Source organism: Phascolarctos cinereus, unplaced genomic scaffold (genome assembly GCF_003287225.1).
Source record: "Phascolarctos cinereus isolate Bilbo 61053 unplaced genomic scaffold, phaCin_HiC Scaffold_8;HRSCAF=390, whole genome shotgun sequence".
Lineage (NCBI taxonomy): Eukaryota > Metazoa > Chordata > Mammalia > Diprotodontia > Phascolarctidae > Phascolarctos > Phascolarctos cinereus.
The window spans coordinates 31,225,180-31,246,751 of record NW_027556291.1 but is presented as its reverse complement, the minus strand read 5'-3'; the positions used below and the strand labels follow the sequence as shown (position 1 = coordinate 31,246,751).

The following is a 21,572-nucleotide window of genomic DNA, read 5'->3' as shown; positions in this document are numbered from 1 at the left end:
CAGAAGTGGGAACAGGAAGTGGAAATTGCAAAGAGGAAAACCTTCCCCAACAATTAGAGCTGGCCCAAAATGGAATGGATTGCTTTGGAAGATAGTAAATCCCCACTGCAGTTCTTCATTGTTGGACATATTGTAGGTGAGATTCATGCTTTTTAGGTAGAAACTGGATTAGATGACCTCTGAGATGCCTTCCATCTCCAAGGAACTAGGATTTTCCTTGTGTTCTGTATTAGGTTCTGGAGTTGTTGAGTGTGAAGTGCAAATGAGACATCTGAGTATAGCTATCCATCAGGTGATTGAAAAATGCGGAAATGGGGCTCAGAAGAGGAGCCTGAGTTGGAATACAGTCATCTGCGTAGAAGTTCTCTTTGAAACCACTGGTGTACATATGACTGTATGGCCCCCCCCCCAACACATTTGTGTCAATAATCTAGAAATAAGAAAATCATGTTCTAAATAAGGCTGAGAATTTGTCTTCCTTCTTAAATCAATAGTGTTCCCTGCCTAGGCAAGGCAGCCAGATTGGAATGGGCTGCAATGCCAGGTTTGACTGTCTTCGTACTTAAAAATAAAAATAACAGTGTCTTTCAGCGTATGCAGCATACCATTTAATTATCATTTTTAATTCCTTTACTTAAACATCACTTTCAGTCACATTTAACAATAATGAAATACAGCATAGAAGTAATTTACAAATTTCATTATATCTTATTTTACTCTCATTATCTGTCTCTTGATGGTATATAATTGGGTGATTTGGGATAAAAGCACCCCAAATATTGATGGGTGTCAGAGATGTGTTAAAATTAAATAGATATTTCTTCCTTGGATAATTACTTATTTTTCTTTGTATTTATTCATATTGCAAACGCCCTTCATAATATTCCATCTTCAGGGTTTTTTTTTTCTTGGAGCAAATTATGGTTCAGTGAGTATGATTTACTTGAAAGCTATTTATGAACCATACTTCATATTGTGGAGAAATATTATGCTGAAAATTCTTCTTTCTGGGCACACTGCCCTTTTTTTCTAAGATGTTTCCCCTTAATTAATCGTCATCTTCACTTATTTTTTTACTTGCGACTCTGAGATAATTTCTTTGGAAAAATAGCATATTTTCCTCCACACACATGCAGGGCTGAATAAAAAATTTCAGCAAGAGAAAAGAAACACATTTTTTTTTAAAATGTAGAAACACAGAATTCTATGAAATTGTTAAGAAACAATGAATATTGTTTGTAAGATTTTTCTGTTCCTTGAAGTAACCTACTGATGGTTGCTATGGAAAGGTTGTTGACAATTATACACCTAATCTAGAGATCCATAAATTAAGCTATTGCTGGCATTTTCTTAGTTACATAGTCTAAGAAAAAAAAAAATCTATGAAAATACATTTACTATTCACTGGCTGCATGTGACCTCAGATTGAAATCCAGCCCAAACCAAATGCCAAAGTAGCTTGTTTAAAGGGTGACAAAAGGAACACTGCTAAACTATTCTGAGGTTGGCTTCATGTTTTTTTTCTTTGAGATTATACAGTGGTAAAGGCAAATGTCCAACTTACCTATTATGGTCAAGGGGAACATACGTATGGGGGCTACTTAATTTAAAGCGAGCTCTCTCTTGCTTCTCTGTTCTTTTATACACCTCTGGGGAGGGGCTGTACAATAGGAAACATTTAGGGAATTCTTGGAAGCAATCTGAGAAGAACTGATGAATGAGTAGTATCATCTACAAAGATGCAGAAATCAAGCCGCATGCAAGTCAAGATGTCAAGCATGCCAAGAGATAAAACTTCTTATGTGCCAACCCTTGCTAATTTTTCTCTATTGTAGAAAATGCTAAGGAAACATTTTTCTCCTTAAATTTAATATAAATCAGGAGAAAAAGCACAAATCAAATGATATTAAGCAAAGAATCAGAGATATACTGATTTCCAACTCTAGGTCTCAATCTATAGCCCTGTGTAGTATAAAGTCAAGTCTGTGCTATTTGGGGTATGACCAGTGATGGGGGAGGGGAGTGCAATAGACAGCTAAAAGAAAAATGTGAATACCGATTGAGTTGTACTTTGCCATTTGGCTTACTACTAAAGCTCCCAGTCTTTTGGCCCCAATTTTCTAACTGAAACTACTTTAAAAAGAAAACTCCAACTCCAGCTTTTTCGTGATCCAGTCCTGGGGCTTTAGATCTGCAGATAAAGAGAGCTTCTCCCTTTATTCAATTTCTTATTTTGAAATTGGAGATAAGAAATCTTGTTGATGGTCTAGTTAATATATGTATGAGGTTTTTCAGTTGGGAAAATAAGCAGTACTCATTCTGGTTGCTCCAGAAGGCCTGAATTGCATTGAAATGTTCCAAGAATTGTTTGAATCGCTTTCTTTCTTTTCCATGAATGTACAACCTTCTAGTTTTGCCATCCCAGTGCCCTGGAAACAGGTATAGATTTATGTAGGTTAATTTGGCATAGTACAGCAAATTGCTACTGTGACATATTTTAGAATTCCTTCCAGCACAGGCTAATGGCTAGAATCAAATAAAACATAAAAGTAGGTTTATATAGATTGCTTTATAAATCAGATAAAGCTTTATGTTACCTTCCATTGGAAGTGGACGCTTTTCAGTGAACAACCTAGGAGCTCTTCATGTAACACTTTCATGATTACAACTGAGAGGAAAGCAAAATAGAAACGAGTCCATTGAGTTTCGCCACCATTAACTACCATTAACTGTAATTTTTTTTCCTGACAAGCTCTGTCATCTGCTGACAGGTAAAACACTGGAAAAAGTGAACTGAACAATTGCAGAAACTCTAATGAAATATGCCCCTGTATTCGAAGTCTGCACAGTTCAGGCAGTTAAAATGGAGTTATTTTGGGTGTTAGCGGTAAGATCTCAGCTTTGTTTTAAAGATTTTTGTTTGCACCTTCTTGGATGGTGTTAAGTCTCTTGGAAGAGATAAATAGATGCACTTCACTACACATGAGTGAGCCTCAAATTGAATAATTTGAACTAACTTTATTTGACAGGACTGAAGAAATACTATGAAAATGATGCATTTTGTAGCAAAGGTGGAGAGAGTTCTGTAAGGAAGGGCGAATACACTTATTTCCTTAGAAATGAACGAGGGCTTCCAAGAGAAGTGAAGACAGAGAAATAACTGAAGCCTCCTAGGGCATGGAGAAAAGCTTTTTAATCCAAAAACATGGTATTTTCCTTAGGAGGAAAAACACCCAGACTATGTGTGAGATAACACATCTATTCCAAGGGCTCTGAAAAGAATGAAAGTCCTCTTGTGGCGCATGGGTTTTGGGCTGTCCCAAACAGCGATTGAAAGGGCCTGTTATAATAGGAGAAAGAAACACCAGGGGGCACTTTCATTTGCATTAGCAAACACTAATGATTTAGGTGCCTTTACCAAAGGACGCAGGGAGTGAGGAGAATACATCCCATCCAAAGGAAGCATTTTCCCCTTCTGTACCCCTGTCATGGGTTTAAAAAATAAAGCAAAGCAAAGCAAAACAAAACCTTTTTCTTTGCGTACCAATATATCACTTTTCTCCCTCAAATTTACGTGTCAGAATGTTGAGGCAAGCAAGAAAAGTGAGTGCCTGGGTGGTTTTATCTTTGCACTGGAACAAGTAGTCCAATCTTAACGAAGATGTAGGATTTTCAAGTGTCCAAAACAGATAAAGATGAATGCTCAGCTGAACTAGTGCCCAAAGAGTCTCTCTTATCCTGACTTGTAACAGTGGGGTATGGATCTTACCCCAGGCTCCCATTCAGTCCATCAGTAGCCATTCCCAGGATGTACCACTATGGCGAGTATTTAGGTCTTCAGTTTAAAAAAAAAAAAAAGGAGCTGGTGGTTTGAGTCCAGTGCCTATGGAGAGATATTCAACAGACAATGAGTACAATTCTAATTGCCACTAATTAGCACCCTTGTTGGTAAGGATTGAAAAGGCCATTTATATAGCTTGACCCCTGCTGATTCACAGAGCTGGTCCTTCCAGGACAAGGCAACAGCAGCTCTAGTAGCGTATGTAAACCTTGCTCTTTTTGCCTTCCAGCTAGCTTGATTTGAGCTATGAAGAGAAGCTTTAGTTTTTCTCAGTCATCAATTCAGGCAGATGCAAATTTTAGGATACAGAATTACTATTATCTTCAATTATGAAAAGTGTTGCTAAGCAGCAAAGAATCGATAGTGTACACTGATAGAAATTTTGAGCACTGCTGGTTAGTTGCTACTTTGGGGAGAAATCACAACTTTTTTATTATTTTAATCTTAGCCCACTATAGTTGTTAGAGGCCTTAGTAGCCAACGGATGTGAGGCTCAAGTTCTTATCAAAAGCGTGGTAACTCTTTCCCATGTTTGTACATTATATGAAGACTGTTCATGCTCGTCTTCATCTTTGAAATGGGTGGATGTAGCAGGGAGCATGCTATGTTCCTTATAGGATGGCTGATATCTGCCAAAGACCTGAATTCCTTGGAAGGGGATAAGATGCTCCATGATTTTAGAGGAAAGCTTGACTGTTAATGACTGTGACAAAGAAGTAACCTTTACCTAGGTTGTGATAAATATTAAACAAAGCCTCGTCCGATTTTGTTGGGGTTCCTAGAAATCCTCCTTACCTCATAATTGTATAGCTGGTAACTGTGCACACTTAGTCGCGTTGACATTTAATCTAGTGCTAATTAATAACTCTAGAAGCACATGAAAAAAATTTAATAACCATAGAAGTTTCTCTCATACTATATATATCAAGATGATGTATATTTCTGAACTTCTTTAAGGGGTTTCAATCTTACTTTCTTTCCCATTCAGAACACTGTGATGGATTATCCCATAAGAGTTCCCAGCACAGTAGTATGCAACTTCTCACAGAAACATCTGTAAAATGAAGAGCTAACGATGAAGAGTCAGGGTTAGGGAGCTGAAATCTCAAACCGTTAGCCCCTGCTTTATGTAGTCACTAGCTGCTAGAATCAAGAAGCTCGCTCTCTATATCCAGTCCTAACCTCTCTCCTGAGCTCTAGTCTTGCATCACCAATTGCTTTGTAGACATCTTGAACTAGCTATCCCATAGGCCCCTCAAGTTCAGTATGTACCAAATGAAATTCATTATCCTTCACCCTCAATTTTCCCTCTTCCTAGCTTCCTCATTACTATCAAGGGAACCACCATGTTCTCAGTAAGCCAGGCTCCCAATGTCAGTGTCATCCTCGACTCCTCTCTCACACTCAGGTCACATATCCACTCTGTTGCCAGCTCTTGTCACTTTGACCTTCACAACATGCCACCCTCCTGATACAGGTTCTGCTCCTTTAATGTCAAACTGTTGGAAGAGGGTTTTGGTTGGTTCCTTGGCCTCAGGTTTCTCCCCTCACCAGGGCATCCTTATCACTCAGCTATCAGAGTGATCTTCCTAAAGCATAGATCTGACCCTATCACACCATACCACCCCCACCTCAGACATTTCCAGAGGCTCCCTATTATCTCCAGGATTAAATATAAAATCCTGGCTTCCATTTAATACTCAGCAGGAGGCCTTTTCTAATCTAACCTCCAACCCTTCCCCCTCCACTGCTGTAAGATTACTTTCCATCTACTCTGTATATATCTTGTATTCCCCCATTAGAATGTGAGCTCCTTGAGGGTAGCTGCAGTGTTTTTTGCCTTTCTTTGTATCCCCATTGCTTAGCATCTAGTGCCTAGATAGAGTAAGTGCTTAATACGTTTGCTGACTGAGTGAATAAGTAACCAAGGGCTTCCAGCCTTCTCATTTCTAAATGAAACTGACATCTGACTGCTAAAATGTATGTCTTCCAGTCCAAAATATCCACAGTAAGCTTTTTTTTCTATTAAAAACACTATATGTCTGTAATATACAAACCACTCCCTAAAAATCAATTAAGCAAAGTGATAGGGGTATCAGCTAAATGAGATTAATCAGTAGAAGTTGCAAGGTTTTTTTACCAAAAATAGGGAAAATACATATCAAGGTTCTTATTTCATCACATACAACATAGAGAGGGGAGAGATTGGTACCATGTATCTTTACAGGGAAAGAGTTACACGATATATAAGTGGAAAGAATCCAATATACACATCACAGCAGTCATTTAAAGATGTCCTGGTGCCTGTTACAATCTCATACTTAGTGTCCTGTGATCCTGTTGAAGAAGAGGCACAGTGTCCAGCTACAACCTACTGTGATGGTTCTTGACTACCTGGGCTTCTGTATCAGCATGATGACCCCACATTTTTACCAACATGGTCAAGGAACAGAACAGCTCCTAGATCTCCTCCTGTTGGTTAGAGACGACCCCTGGCGCGTTCGCTTTTTGTTTTATGGCCTCTAGGGTGTGATTGTCAAGTGTAGGTGTCTTGTGGTAACCTCATGTTTTAATGGTTCTAGAGAGGGAATATATAGGAATATTTTATATACATACACACACATAATATAATATATAGGAATATAACAGGAAATCCATCCTTTGTTTTCTATGCTTTCTGAATGTAGTGGGTGAGTATACATTTTAACAGGAAAGAATATCGAATTTTGAATGACTGTGATAGAATAGTTATCATAATTGTTTTGATTATTCACTAGTCCCTATGGACCTGTGGTGAGGTATCCCTGTAGTTAAATGATTTTGTAATTCAAAAATAACCAGATGCCAGCTTCCAATTACATAGCATTTAGGGTTATAAATCCTAAAAAGGACATGTAGATATATAGATATACAGAGGGATACTATATATGATACATATGTAAGGAAATTATATATTTATATAGACATATAGTCACCATTCTGACTGCTTACTGGCTAGCACAGAATCTATCAAATGCTTTTCCTTAGACTGATATAGAAAATGGCACCCATATAAAAGCTGCTGTCTTGGTACCTAGGCTGCTTGGCCTCAGGCATCATACAATTTCTAACTACGGCCATGGGAAAAAGAGGCATGAATGACACAGGAGTATTTCAACCACACAGTGCAGCTAGAATCTGCCCGGTCACTGATTCACAAGCCCCTTTCACATCAGCAAGGATTATATATACAAACCTGAGGGCAAAGTATAACCCTCAGTGTAACTTCCATTTCATATTTACAAAAATAAAAATGAAACAAACAAGGTTGATGAGACCAAAGGAAATGTAATTCTTCATATCAGACACATCCCATCCTAATCGGACAAGGGGGAAGGGGAGATGGTTTACCAGTCAGTTGCTATTACTGGGGGTAGGGATGGGAATGGGGAAGGAGGGTAACTGTGGAATTCAACCTACCTAAAGACACCCAATTGTTCTAATTCTGATTTTCTACCTTAGAAAGTTAGTTTCCTAGCTATGTGTCCCTGGGCAAGTCACTTAACCCCAATTGCCTAAAAAAAAAAAAAAAAAAGAAAGTTAGTTTCCCAAAAGGACTCTTATTTGGAAGTCTTGTGGCAGCTACCTATTGGCAAATACATTACCATTTCTTTCCTAGAATGTTCATATTCTAATTGGTTGGGTTGTAAGAGAAATTCAGGAAAAATGAGTAGCTAGTTTAGATGCAAATGCAATTTTCCTTTAAACTCTGCATTTCTGTGGAATTACTCCTTGGGAAATTTTTTGAATTAGCCTTTCTAAAATTGTCACATTCCAAACCCTATGCTTTGCCCAATTTGTTTTCACTCATATGGTATCACTGCAGATGTTTGAAGAAACAGGTATCTTGGGGTCCAGACATGTGATTTCAACAGTGCATGTATTGAAAGTTGTGTTGCCTCAGTGACCCATTGTTCCCAGCCCTGTTTGTCAGTGAGTGTTGAGGAGGGTGACACTGAGTCTGCAGCTTTTTGCATTACCTGCTCTTTGGTCCTATCTATGATGTTTGTAGCCCTACTTGCAAACTGTCACATACTTGCTACCTTGAGAAGGAATTGAGATGTAAGGGCCCAACATCTTTTGCTGAAGTGGACCTGTCTGAATTGTCTTTATCTCATGATGGAAGTTACCAATAAAAGCTGGCCCCACCTGGAAGCCATCCATGATCTCCAGTGATTAACCCATAGACGTATTGCTACTTTGATATACTTATTACACACGTGTGTACTATAACTACATATCATTACGTGTATGATATATAATATGTATGTGTTACATACATATTACATATAGCATGTAATTATATTATCATACACAATGGTAATATAATATAATTACATGTATAATTGTATACTACTACTACTACTACCACCATTCATACATCACCTTAAGGTTTGCAAAGTGCTTTATATTTGTGAAGTCATTTGATTAGTATATGTATGTTATGTATACACAAAATGTGAATGTGGGTCTAGACCTATATATAATATAATCTATACAGGAAACTCCCAGTATGGAAATTCATCTCTAGCTTACAGTCTTAAAGAATTTCCCAGGAGCGTGCCATGATCAAGAAGCCTTACACAAAGTACCTACTGTAGCTAACAATATATAAGAATTAGCAAATATGCTGAGGCACCTAGGTGGAACAGTAGGTAGAGCTCTGGGCCTGAAGTCAGGAAGACTCATCTTTGTGAGTTCAAATCTAGGCTCAGACACTTACTAGCTTTCTGACTCTAGGCAAGTCAATTAACCCTGTTTGCCTCAGTTTCCTCACCTGTAAAATGAGCTGGAGAAGGAGATGGCAAAGCACTCCAGTATCTTTGCCAAGAAAACTCCAAATAGGGTCACAAAGAGTCAGACACGACTGAAAAATGACTAAACAACAAAAGTAAATGTGCTGGGGAGGGGGCAAATGAGCATTTGAATGCATATTAAATATGGTTTCAAGCCATATGGACAGCTTTAAGCGAAGAGGATGGAGAAGATAGAGTATCTCACATCACTGGAAGATGAGTGCCCCATTACCTGCGTATTAGTTGGGGAAACATGAAGGTATTATACTTAACTGGTATAAACCATGGGGTGGCAATGCTATGCAGTATACAGCCAAGAAACCCATGGGACCAGAGCCCTCCGGGATGTCAGTGCAGAATGGGCCTCCTTCCCCATATCCCGGCATGAACACAACATTAGTTTGGTGGACAGCTGTCTCCAAAATAAGACATATCCAGTGATTATAAAGGGCAATAACTGTTTAAACAATGTCTGCCTTTGGCACATTCCTTATCTAGTTTACACGGCATTATCCCCCCCACACACACACCCCAGTGGAATACATACTCCTTGGGCAGGGACTCTTGGCTTGTTTTGTTTGCAGTCAGCATAATAGACTGCACAGGGCAGATTCTTAATGATTCTTGGTATGCAAAAGAGACAGTGTGGAAGAGGAAGAGAGATGCCTGGGATACTGAGGAGTCAAGTAACAGCCCTGGTCTTGCAACTTGAAGGATTTGAACCCCAGTGTTTTTGACCTGAGGCTAGCCCTCTAAAACACTACATTGTGCTGCTTTTCCCTATGATATTAGATTGGCAAATAGATACAGCATGTATTAAGTGTTTATTATGTGCCAATCTTAGTCAGAGGAAGATAGAAACAGTGAGGTGCAGTTCTATTCCATGGCTAGACAGTGGTCATTGGAGGGTATTTAATTATCTAACAGAGAAAACAACCTTACCTGGATCTCACTTTGTGGATACCTTCTCACATCAACTTCTACTTAGAGAAGGATGGAATCACTGGCCATCTGGAAACATTAAGAAAAGCATAGTCAGACACTCCTTGAAGGAACTGTGTTTTAGCCACAAAATATGAAAATAGCCACAAGAATACAAATATTTCCTCCTGCTTCTGAGTCCATTACTTTTAAGTACCAGTGTTCTTTCGATTTTCCCAGCCTTCCTTGTGACCATCTTGTTTTCCTGGAGTATTTCATTCTCTGGCTTTGTGGTAGAAGTTTAGACCAAAAGAACTCACTGGAGACTGAGAGGCAGAGCAGGCTGTTGTCCCACATTCCCTTTCTACTAAATCAAGGTTTTCTTTAGCTGGAAGGTGGCTATTGTGAAGCTGTCAAACCGAGGCAAGTTAAATGGGCAGAAGTGAAGGCTCCTATTAACAATCACAGCTATCTCTGTCAAATGAAGGCTCAGCAGAGAGTTACAAGGCAATCTGGTCCGGATAGGTGGTCGATTAAAAAGAACCAAAGGCAAGGAGGGGAAGTCCCCATTACTGGGTGGTTAGAATACCAAGGTGAAAACTCCAACCTCTAACCACCTAGGACACGCAGCCTTCATAATCTCCTGGAGAACCACCACAGTCACAGTCGGGGGTGAGGAGTGGGGGAGGGGAGGAGGGCAGGAGGGAGAGGCCTTGTTGCCTGGAAGCCCTATCAATATGCATCCATGGAGCAAACTGAAAAGGGGAAATAGTGCTGATGCTCTTGGGGAAGCAGATTTGTGTTAAGTTCAAGGAAGTTCTGAGTACAGGCGACTTTTGGCAGCAGAAGTGGGGGGGGAGGTAGTTGTTCTGCATTAAAAGGAGGAATGTGACCATTTTTACAGAGTCATATTTCAGATTTTGAAGGTTAGACTCTAAACAACCAAAAGAGGATTAAAGCGAAATTATCTCTCAGTTCAAGGGAACCTCAATTTAAATTGGATTGGAGGTACAGCATTTGCATTACCGTAGGAAATGAAAAGGAGGATTCTGTCCTGATAGGAGTCCAAATACCTAATCACATATGTCAGAGTGGGAAAAGTAGATTAACCAGTAGATGAACAGCACCAATATGTGCTCGCTTGAGGAAAATTCAGCCTGTATTCCAATATCTTCTGTATATTAGACCTGAAGACTATTTTTTCCCTCTAAATGTAAATAGTTCTCACTAAATAGATGAAGTCACATTTCACCTCATCTTCTGAATTACCCTATAAAATTCATCAGTAGAACATTTTCTCTATCCCCTGAATCCTCCTTCCACCACTCACACGCGCACACACACAGGGCTTTCAGCACTTTTCCTATGCTTTGAGTGGAAAGAAAAGCCCATCCTTCTTTTGAGAGGTAACCTTTGCCTTTAGGAAAGCTTGTCGTATTTGGGGTTCAGGACTTAAGCCACCAGGTAGGATTAGAGAGGGATTCTTGACAGGCCTCTCCTCTCCCACTCAGACCAATGGCCAAACAGTCATCCACTTCCTTAATTAGTTTAAATAATCCATTTTAGTGAGGGGCTTTGTTCTTATTTCACAGTTGTTTCCAAAATAATCTCATAGTACCCAGTGAACCCTCATTTATTTTCTAAGTAAAAAGTTAAGCAGAGCTGACACTGTGATCACAGCTAACAACATATGCAATGTTCTGCACCTGTTGTCCCCCACCTCTGGTACAAAATGGGGATAATAATGCTTGAACTACTTGCCTTACTAGGTTGTTAAGAATGTGTCTTGTTAGCCTCAAAACACTATAGAAATGGGAAAGAAGGAATAAGAGAAGACCAAGAAATGACAAAATAAAGAAGGTAGAAAATAGCCACCCAAAAGGAGGCTTTCCTTTGTTTAACTCAGCATTGGTGTGAATAGGTCCTGATTCTCTCCCATGTGGCTCCTGCTGCACTCTTAGCATCATGCTGTGCTATCCCTGAAATGCTTGCTCTCATAGGATGTAAGAATGGGTTTACGCTAAAACATGGTGGAAAGAGTTCGAGAGTCAGAAGAACTGGATCCGTATAGTGCCTCGGAAATCTACTCCCTGTTGGACTTTGGGCATACCATTTAACCTCTCTTGGCCGCAGTTTCCCCACCATTACAATGAGGGGGCTTGACTACATGGCCTCTTAGGCTGCTTCTAGCCGCTACTCTATGATTCTCTCAAGAGCTTGTTGAGAATGATCATTTTGCTGGATTTCTCCAATAGCGAGATCTTTGTAATTATGCACATGGATTTTGCTAGCATTTCAGAATCGGAAAACCCATTCTTTCTTATCCATGGCTAAATATCATTTGTAGCCACTGTACGGGCTGTCTGGAAATGTGAGGGTTAAGGATCCATTATGTGCATGTATGCACACCCCTCTCATCAGTATTGATTTCTGATATTTATAAATAAGCAAATTAGCTGTCCACATGTGTGCCCACAAGCATCAGGAAGCTCACTGTAAGGGAAGTTAAGTTTTTGGGAAGGAAGATAAGATGACTCACTAGGCTGGGTTTCAATATTAGCGTGCCTGTACCATGTACTATAATTTATTGTGCAAACAGTAAATATATTAGCAAACGTGTTGAACATTCACAGAAGGTGCTGTTAAATTATTTCAATCCCATTACTCCAAATACTAAGGAAAAAATGTCTGTATTAACTGCCAGTGAAAGATGGGGTCTGTAGCCAAGTGCATCGATATAAATGTTCTATTCTCCAGGGAAATACCCGCCTTATACTGTTACTTAGGAAAAATATGTGCACAGACATCCAGGAGCCTGTTGGAAAACAATTCTCATTTTGTTAAAACAATAGGATCACATTCTCAATCAGGTTCACAGATATTTTTTGCATTTGTAAAGCCTGCCAGCTAAAGTGAATATCAATAAGACCCTGATGTATTTTTAAAGGATTAATAATTTATGAAATAGGGAAATAGAAACTGATGTTTCTCCATTTCATCTTGGTCTTTACCTATATGAAATGAATGTACTTGGAAACCTTGGCAGCAACTCACAATTATTTAACTTGGAGTAATTATCAGAACAAATGGTGTCACTGAATTCTTTCAACATGTTTGTTTTCCATCCTGCTTGCCCAGTGAATCATCAAGAATATAAACTGCTTTAAAGATGAAACACTTAGGCCTTTGAGAACTGAATTCTAGTTTCTGAAACCTTTCCCAATGGATCTGCCAATGGTTGTTGCCTCCTCGGGGTGGGGTATGCTTGACAAAGTTAGAGCTAAGTTTTGTTATTTTACCTTGAGCTCTTGCATGCATTGCTCAAGGCTCTCTTCTAACAAAGTCTATGATTAGCTCAGTTCAAATATTGTGGCTATTGAAGGGCAGGGCAACAGACAGGTCAAATGGATTTGAACCAAGGAAAATTGCTGGTCTGTGGACATAGGCGATATCCTTTGACCCTTGACAGCCATCATTCAAATATTGGCCTTGATCACAAGGAAGACTTGTGAAGCTTAGTACTTGTGGATGGCTTAGCATTCTGCGTTAGGGCACATGCTATAACAGCCCACAATGGAATGGTTCCTAGTAAGATATCTTGCTCCCATCAGTAGGATTTAGGGAGACTGACATAACTGATGTGTTATATAGCCTCCTGAGAGCAAACCAGACATGAAAGTTCCTTCTCACTGGATTAACATGTGAAGTAGTATCTGAGCCCTTTGGGGAAAAAAGAGATCTTTTCATAAATCTTCAGGGCATTTGTTACCAGCATATAGTAACCTACAATGAATAATAATCATTAAGGTGGTAAAAGGAGCCATGGAAGCCTTGCTCCTGCCACAGAATTTCTTACCTTGTGGCCGAGGCACTTAACTCCTGACCTTGGACAGCAAACACAGCCTGTCTGTAAGAGAACCCAGGGCCACATCCACTCCACTCTGAGGCACTGGAGGGAGGAGATAGTATTTGTATAGCCTCTGGTTTCTCTCTCTCTCATATAGAGCTGGAAGAGACCTTAGATGAGAACATCTAGTCTACCCCCTTCATTTTACAGATGAGGAAGCAGAGGCCCAGGAACAAGTGACTTGTTCAAGGTCACAAGGGGGTAGGCAGAGGAGAGTTTATATTTGAACCCACGTCCTCTGGTTCCTAATCTAGTGCTCTTTGCATTGTACCCACTCTAACCCACCCTGCTTTTCTCTCCTATGTTAGTATATTCCTTCTTTCATTCTTCTTGTTATATTGTAAATCATATTTTTCATGAAAAAATAGAATGCATTTCAACAAAAGAATGAAGATTGAATTTCCTGATTAATACAGTGAATGCTTTAATATAAAAGATCCTTATTTTTGTTTGGAATTATTCTAGCATTTGCTTTTGTTTATCTGTATTTTTGTCCACTGTGTTACGAACAACTCAGGGGAAATCCAGTGTTCAATACTTTCCCACAGGAAAACCGTGATAAATGATCAAATTGTGCCGCAATGTGTGTAACCCATTCTGGAAATACACTGGAATCTCATTATTCAGCTCAGCATTAGCATGATAATGTGACTAACTGTACTTTGAGAAGGCTTCTGTAACACAGAGAAATGTACCCAGAAAATGAAAAACATATTTAGTAGAATGCCTAGCAAATCAAACTCTTGGAATAATGTGGAATTTCTGGAATTGATTCAGGAGCAGTTCAGAGGTGAAAAGATTGCCTCTTGGTAGAAGTAAGTATCCCTGTGCAGTTACATTTATGTTCATATGTCTATGCCGATAGATATAGATGAATGCTGCTGTATAGCTATATGGGAGACATATGCTGGGATGTCTTCCGAATGACACACCATAAATTGTGGTAGTTAAGTTAATAAGGGCTCTACTTCCGAGAGGCACTAAACTACTTTTCATTCCTTAAGAGGCAAGGATTTGACTTTTACCTGTTTGGTATTTAAAGTTTATTAATACAAGTCAAATTGGAAATGACACTAAGAATATTCTAACAATAAAAAAGCAAATGGTGCTGAGTATTAAAATCCCTTTTCCAAGGCATATCACTACAGAAAAACTGTGTTCTCTCTCTGTTCCTCACCCCACCCCCACTGTGTATGTACATGCATTCATAAATACACTCATACACACACACACCCTCACATGCTCACTGGCACACTCATACTGACATACACTACTGACACTCATACTCACTGGCGCACATACTCACTGACACTCACTGGCATGTGCGAGTACACATACACACAAACACACACACACACACACACACACACACCCCACTCAGGAAGATGTGACTAAGGCAGAAATGTATTCTTTTCAGAGCTTCCATCCATTGCACATACTTGTCATCAGTACCACTTGTACTCAGTGATCTTATTACCTGCATAGGTTCTCTTGCACAGCCACGCCAGACTAGATCTATTCTTGCCTTTTGCCCTTATTTCCTGAAGTGATTCAGGGAATTCAGGGAAGGGGCGCTGAAAGCTGGCGTGGACCATTGTTACAATCTCTTTGATGCTTCCGTCTGGGTAGAAAATTTCACAGGATGTTAGGGAAGAATGTTTTCCCCACTCCAACTTTCAGGAGGTCTTCTGAGACTTGATTTTCCTGAGCTCTCTCCTCCCTTCACCACCAAGATACCTTAGAAGTCTGAAATAACCCTTGCTCCACAACTTACGATAGCTAGACTAGAAAAAAGAAATTGCCTCATTGTCTTCAAGAGTATTTCCAAAAGCAGGTAGATTTCCTGATTTCCTTGAGGGACAGAGATGGGGGTCTGGGGGTAGTAGAATAAACTAGGAAATGAGAATCAGAGAATCATAGAACTCAAACACTAGGAGGGACTTTAGAGATCCTAATTTTGCAGAAGAGAAGGAAAGGGCTATTTCCATGGTCATATGGTTAGGTAGTGGCTCGGTCAATGCTAGGCTACCCACACCTCCACACTTTCCTAGAACATGGAGAGTATAATCAGATTAATTTTGATAATTACATCCCAACAGTAGTTTGACTTTTCTGTCTTGTCCTAGAAGGTTTTTTTGCTGCCCCCACAACAAACAGCAACTGTTTGTGCTCTTACATTGAACATAGTGTTTGGCTAAAATAAGAAATCCCTCCCCTCTACCCACTGCCATCTTCCCTCACTCAGAAAAGGTCCTGATTTATAGGGGCAATGAGCAAGATCATCCACACCTGAAAGTCTGCCTCTTGGATGATGGTGGAAAACTTTGAAATGTAGACACAGAATTTCATTGTCAGTGGGTTGCTAAGAATGCCATCAAGTCACCAGTGCTTTGGAGGCAAAGGCAAAGGATCTGGGTTCAAATCCTGTCTCTTTGGCTTACTATGTGTGTAGCATTAAAGAAGTCCCTTCATCTTCCTGGGGACTCATTTTCCCCATCTATTAAAAGAGGGGGCTGAACTCCCTTCCAGCTCTAAATATGTGATCCGTCTTGATAACTCAATCCATAACACACACAAGCACAAAATACACATGGACTACACTATGCATAGGCATGATTTGCTGTAGCATTTTGTTTTGCATTAAAAAATTAATGTGAGCATCTAAAATCCATATGTACTTCCAGGCTTCTAATATAGCTTTCTTTCAAAAACACAAAAAGTGAAAGTATTTATTTACAAGTTTAAGCAGCTCCTGTGGGCCTTCTGAAGTGGTTTCCTTTATCCTGTTACATTTAGGACTTCCTAGGGATCATTTTATTTTCTGCTTTATTCTAGAACATCTGATATTTTTCTTCTTTTTTCCTTAAAGGTCCGTTTCAATCCTTTTCAGTTTCTCTGTTGTTATACCTCTCTAGCATACTTTCGCCACCTCCAGCCAAGTTTTAAGAGGAATATACACTGAGAGTACACAAAAAGTATACAGTGGAATCTCCAGGATGATCAGGGGTTGTAAAAACCTCATTATACTAAATGGTTGGAGCACCTGGGGATATTTGGTTTAGAAAAGTAACAACTAAGTAAAGATGTAATTGCTGTCTTAGGATCAAAGGATAATAGTATTATCGAGCTCAAAGGGAACCTAGAAACCATCAAGTCCACCTCCTTTGTTTTACAGATGAAGGAACTGAGGCCCATTGAGTTAAAGTGTCTTGCCCAGGGTCATACAGCTAGGAAGTAGTGGATTCCAAGTCCAGTGCTCTTAACTACTACTCCATGCGGTCGTCATCTTTTTCAAAAGCTGTCAAATAAGACATGGGGCTGAGAGTTGAAATTATGTGCCCACTGTCACACAGCCCCAAAACTGGAAGCCCAGTTTCCTGACTGCTCTTCATGATGCCCTCCTGACCCTAAAGCCATTCTCTAGACCTTTACATGATCCTGTCTTCCAGGAAAGATCTTTGTTCCTGGGAATTTTTTGTGTATTTTTCATCTCCTTGGTGTTATACAAACTATAGGCCTTAGCAGCAATTATTTGGAAACTTTTAGTACAAAAACAGATTTGACCAGACCCTGAAAAAATATTTAAAATATATGTATATGAATCAACTAAGGTCATTTATTTGGTTGTTTCCATCTAATTGAAAAATGAAAGAACAATTGTTTTTCAGTGTTTTAAAAAATAGGTCAAGCACCAGGGATAAAAGTACAAAGGCAAAGCCAAGTTCTGACCTCAAGGAGCTCACATTCTACTGGGGGAAACAGCACATACAGGCAAAGGATGGCCAGGGAGGGAGATTTGGGACTGGAAAGTTACAGGCTTGGTTCGTAAGGGAGTAGATTGACACATCCTGTTCAGGTACAATGACAGAGTTGATGTGATTACAGGAATATCTGATAATGATAATCTTTCATTTTAAAAAGTCCTCTGTAGTCATGTAGATGGACAGCTAGCTTTTCCTTTACTTTTACGATATAGCAGTCTAGTGCTTACACCCACCTGAGATGCCTGAGAGATGATGAAGCAGGGGCTAGAATGTTGGACTTGGAGTCAGGAAGACCTAAGTTCAGATCCCACCTCAGTTGTATGACCCTAGTTGTGGCTCCATCTTCTAATGCTGCTGCAACCTGTCTTATTTAGTGTGTAAATCCTAGAGAGCTGCTAGAGGTACACAGAGGTCAAGTGACTTGCCTAGGGTCTCACAGTGAATATGGCTCAGGGACCAGTTTTGAACCTGTGTTCCTGACTCCAAACAAATACTCGGTTCACAGTATCATGCTGCTTCTATAGCCAAAGTACTCTCCCCTTCAAATCTTAGTGAGGTAAGTAGCTATTATATTTTGAGTTATAAATGGAAATTCTGGCATCTAGGACTAGAAAAAGAAGTCTCTTATGCCCCTTTGAGACTGCCAATGATTGCTAAAATCAGCCCCTAGGACAAAGCATTATGGTGCAAAGATGGGGAAAGGTAGGCCCTGGGAGTGCCCTGCCATGATGACATGCTCCTGGTGGTCAGACTGGCAGAGAACCATGAGCCAAAGGAAAAGTTGGCAGAAAGTTCCAGCTGCTGCCAGCCCATGTCCGAACTCCAGTCTCCCTGTCCTATGCATGGCTCCAGCTCTACTGAAAACTGCATTGTATGCAGGGTCTGCTAAAATTATTAGAGCATAGTTTTTGATCGATATTCAAGGTCCTTTAACCTAGCTACCCAGCTTTCATTAAGCCTACCTCTAGAGGCCTTCCTTCCAAACTGTTTCCCCAAGACCTGTTGCTCAGTCATGTCTGACTCTTTCTGACCCTGTGGAGCAGTGTCCATGGGGTTTTCTTGGCAAAGATACCAGAGTGGTTTGCCATTTCCTTCTCCAGTGGATTAAGGTAAAGAGAGGCTAAGTAACTTGCCCAGAGTCACACAGCTAGTATTTTTCTGAGGCCAGATATGAACTCGGGTCTTCCTGACTCCAGGGCCAGCGCTCTATCCACTGCACCACCTAGCTGCCTCTAAAAAAATCTACTTCTACCCCTTTCCTCATGCTGCTCCTTGTACCAGATGTGATCCTCCCTAAGAAACACACCCACTGAAATGATAAGCAGGCACTGCAAAGACTTACATGAGCAGATGCAGAGAGAAATGAGCAGAACCAGGAGAACATTGTACACAGTAACAGCCACCTTGTGTGATGACTGACTTTGATAGACTTGGCTCTTCTCAGCAATGCAAGGATCTAAGACAACTCCAAAAGACTCATGATGGAAATTGCTATCCACACCCAGAAAAAGAACTATGGAGTCTGAATGCAGATGGAATTCTGCATACTATTTGCTCTCCTTTTCCTTTGTTGTTTTGTTTTATTGTTTCAATTCTCGTGGTTCCTCCCATTAGTTCTAATTGTTCTTTACATCATGACTAATGGGAAAATATGCTTAACATGAATGTGTAAGTAGAGCCTATATCAGATTGCATCCCATCTTGGTGAAGGGAGAGGAGAGGGAAGGGGAGAAAATCTGAAACTCAAAATCCTATGGAAGTGAATGTTGAAACTAAAAATAAGTAATTATCAAGAAAAAAAAGATTTGAATAGTAAAAAAAAAAAAAAGGGGGGTAGGGGGAAGAAACACACCCACCACACCCTTCCACTGGTTCACTTCCTATCTGTCATTTAAAGCCTCATTCAAATGCCACTCTTTTTGTGAAAACTGCCTCTTCAATCTGCTCAAGCACCTACTGTCTTTCTCCCTCCTAAGCACTCATTACACTTGAGCTATGCCATTCTTCCAGCATTGATCATATTCTCCCTTGTACTCGATTATTTATAAACTTGTCTTATCCCTCCTAGATTAGAAACTCAAGAAAAGAACCAAAATCTTCTCTTGCTCACTGCTTATGTCTTACCTCTAGGATTTCCTTCCATTTGTATATAGCTTGGCTTGTACGATCATTTGCATATTGTCTTCCCAATTCAAATGTGAGCCACGTGTTACCCTTCCCCATCCCCCAGTACCTGGAACAGTACCCAGCATATAGTAAGCACATAATAAATGCTTGTTGAGTGACCCCAAAAGGCAGACCCATAGTATCTCCTCACATGTAGTCAATGCTCCATAAATATTGTCCATTGAATTTCTAACTGTTCATTGCAAAATGAATAATGAAGTCTCTTAATGAAGCATCTGAATTTTTAATATTTGGATTCTCTAGCTAAAATGAACAACATTCTTGTTCGTCATAGCATGCAGAAATGAATTATATATTTGTAGTGATAAGTTTGCAACTGCTAAAGAAATGGTAAGACACAATTTTTTCCCTTCTCTTGGGTCTTCTATGCATCCATTATTCTTTTGAAGGGAACTTATAAATCTTGGAAATTTAGTTTATCTGAAACCAACTGCAACAGTTGTCCTTCCTACTAATCATACTTTATGTCCATCTTATCTTTTCAGACCTCAGTAAATATGCCATGTCCTTACAAGGCAGAAAGTGGTAATGGCAGATACTTTATTAGCAGATTTATAAAATGACCAACTTTTGTGGTTATTTTCCTAATTGTAATGGAATCATTACTATCTTTTTTTTTTTCAAATTGCCTATGTGAAAATTTCCTTTTTTTGCGGGAGGCAGAGTAGAGCCATAGAAAAGACTGTGCCCTACGACCTACCTAATCTAAGTTATACTTATATATGTGGAGAATTCAAGATATGAGAATTCCCTTGATTGAAGCAACCCCCAGCCCTTTCTGGAGTTGCTGAAGTAGGCTGAGTTGATCCAAATGGTGGTCTATCTTTATAGGTTATAAAATCTCTTTGACATGTTACTAAGTGGGACAGGCCTAAAGAACTGCCTCATGTCTTTGAGTGTCTTAACTACCACCCAATAATGATATGGCCTTTTCTTTGAGGCCAGCGTGGTGTTCAGTTTGCAGTAATATATCTGTCCTGTTGCCATGACCAAGGATTATGGAAATAGATCACAAATGACTGTTTGCCAATAGTGGGTAACACTGGAAATGATACTCCCATAGAAACAAAGGCATCTGTTCAATAAATAATTTTGAAAGTGCCATCTTATCACCAAAATTAGGAATACTTATATTTTCCCAAGAAGCTTTGCTTGCCTTTGAAAGAAAGATTTCTTATCTATATCACAGGATTATATCTTGAGATCAAATTGTATGGGAAGACATCTGTCATATATCCAGAGGTTAATGACTAATAGTTTTATGACCAGATCTTTTGTGCCCACTAAGCTGTCCAACAACAAAGGTCACCACAAGACAAATCACTTAGAAATCAACTGAAGTTCTCTAAATGGTTTCTCTTCATGACAGTTTCAGAAGGCTTTGAACAGGCTGCTCTGTTTAGCTCATGGTGCTTTGTCTTGCATTTAGGATGACTACATTTAGACCATGAGAACCTGGTACTTTAAGCTGTTGGACGGTTTCCAACATGAGTCCATTACATTTCTTTGATACTGTATTAGTCAAAAAATGCAGTCTAGGGGCAGCTAGGTGGTGCAGTGGAGGGAGCACAGGCCCTGGAGTTGGGAGGACATGAGTTCAAATCTGGCCTCAGTCATTTGACACTTACTAGCTGTGTGATCCTGGACAAGTCACTTAACCATGATTGCCTCACCCCCCCCCCAAAAAAAAATTGCCGTCCAAAATGCATGAAAGAGGTTCTGTGCATAGGTAGCATGGACTGTCTCTGAAGATGATAAAATATAATTTTTTTGTAAAGGAAAAATTTTAATGGAACAATCAATCCTTTAGGCTCCACTGATATTCTTACATTGTCAAGAGAAAGTAAGGAAGTTCCCAGCACATTGATGAAAAGTGGACATATTGGGTAGGAAGGCATGGATGGGACAGAGTCTGAGTTGTTGGAAGGAATGCTCACATTGATGAGATCCCAAATGCATTTGATCCATTCCTCCCAGATCCAGGTTCTGTAGGGACAAAATGTGTGCAGATAGTGTGTATCTGTAAACAAGAGATCAAAGAACCAAGCAGCTGACAGATTCTTGAATTGTTTTAATTGCTTTTATATTCCATTAATTAGATTAATAAATTTTTATTG

The 21,572-nt window shown here is 39.7% G+C and overlaps 1 protein-coding gene and 1 long non-coding RNA gene across 7 annotated transcripts in view; one reads left to right on the top strand and one right to left on the bottom strand.

The window, feature by feature from the left end:
• The window catches only part of AFF2 (ALF transcription elongation factor 2), a 499,551-nt gene that overhangs the window by 383,759 nt on the left and 94,220 nt on the right, over positions 1-21,572 (top strand). The gene's annotated exons all lie outside the window — the stretch shown is intronic.
• Positions 586-10,269, bottom strand: LOC110199819 (uncharacterized). The gene is made up of 2 exons (XR_013483647.1): positions 9,619-10,269; positions 586-3,883 (listed from the first exon to the last, which is right to left on the bottom strand). It is a non-coding gene; the product is annotated as an uncharacterized LOC110199819 (long non-coding RNA).